Here is a 1,614-nt window from a genome sequence, read left to right on the forward strand (position 1 = left end):
AAAACATAAAAGGCATCCAAACTGGAAAGGAGGAAGTAAAACTGTCATTATTTGCAGGTGACATGATACTATACATAGAAAATTCTAAAGATTCCACCTAAAAAAACTACTAGATTTAATAAATGAACTCAGCAATGTAGCAGGATACAAAATTAGAACCCAGAAATTAATGGCATTTTTATACACCAGTAATGAACTCTCAGAAAGAGAAACTAAAAAAAACAGTCCCATTTACCATTGCAACTAAAAAAATAAATAAGATACCTAGGAATAAACTTAACCAAAGATGTAAAAGGCCTTTACTCAGAAAACTACAGGACACTAAAAAAAGAAATAGAGAGAGATATAAACAAATGGAAAAATATACCATGTTCATGGATTTGAAGAATCAATAACTTTAAAATATCCATACTACCCAAAGCAATCTATAAATTCAATGCAATCGCTATTAAAATACCAATAGCATATTTCACACATCTAGAACAAACACTTAAAAAATTTACTTGGAACCAAAAAACACCCCAAATAGCCATGGCAATCTTAAGAAAAAAGAACAAGGTTGGAGGGAATCACAATACCAGATATCAAGTTATACCACAAAGCCACTGTAATCAAAATAGCCTGGTACTAGTACAAGAACGACATACAGATCAGTGGAACAGAATAGAGAGTACCCAGAAATTGACACATGCCATTATGGTCAAGTAATATTTGACAAAGGAGGCAAGAACATACAATGGAGTAAAGACAGTCTTTTCAATACATAGTGTTGGGTAAATTGGACAGGTACATGCAAAAAATAAAACTAAACCATCAACTTACATCATACACAAAAAAGTAAATTCAAAATGGATAAAAGACTTAAATGTAAGACATGAAACCATAAAAGTCCTAGAGGAAAACATAAGCAGCAAAATCTCAGACATCTCTCATCGCAGTATGTTTGCTGATACATCTTCTAGGGTAAAAGAAACGAAGGAGAGACTTACCTGGAAGGGGAGATACTATGATCACAAAGGTGGTTTTCCCAGGGTGAGGCTTATCCATTGCACTCCGGTTGTGCTGACCCCTGCGATTTCCCCAAATGTGGGAAATTCGACTGCATAAGTTGTGGTAGTGGGGGACTGTGTTCACGCTCTCCCCTGAGGGAAAAAAAAAAAGAAACGGAGAAAATAATCAAATGGGACTGCATCAAAAATAAAAATAAAAATCTTCTGCCCAGCAAAAGAAACCATCAAGAAAATGAAAAGGGAGCCCAGTGTATGGGAGAACATATTTGCCAACAACACATGTGATAAAGGGTTAATATTCAGAATTTCTAAGGAACTAATACAACTTAACAAAAGGAGGACAAACAATCCAATTATAAAATGGGCAAAGGACCTAAATAGACACTTCTCCAAAGAGGACATACGGATGGCCAAGAGACACATGAGAAAATGCTCGATGTCGCTAATCATCAGAGAGATGCAAATTAAAACCACAATGAGGTAGCACTTTATACCTGTCAGAATGGCTGCCACCAACAAATCAATGAACTACAAATGCTGGCTAGAGTGTGGACAAAAGGGAACCCTAGTACATTGCTGATGGGAAGGCAGACTGGTGTAGCCA

At 36.1% G+C, this 1,614-nt stretch overlaps 1 non-coding gene across 1 annotated transcript; it reads left to right on the forward strand.

Annotated features, from left to right (window-relative positions):
* The first annotated feature begins 981 nt into the window (after positions 1-981).
* Positions 982-1,145, forward strand: LOC148094299 (U1 spliceosomal RNA). Its single transcript, XR_015716454.1, has one exon. It is a non-coding gene; the product is annotated as a U1 spliceosomal RNA (small nuclear RNA).
* The last annotated feature ends 469 nt before the right edge of the window (positions 1,146-1,614 follow it).

The sequence above is a fragment of the Miniopterus natalensis genome, chromosome 1 (genome assembly GCF_054644295.1).
Source record: "Miniopterus natalensis isolate mMinNat1 chromosome 1, mMinNat1.hap1, whole genome shotgun sequence".
Lineage (NCBI taxonomy): Eukaryota > Metazoa > Chordata > Mammalia > Chiroptera > Miniopteridae > Miniopterus > Miniopterus natalensis.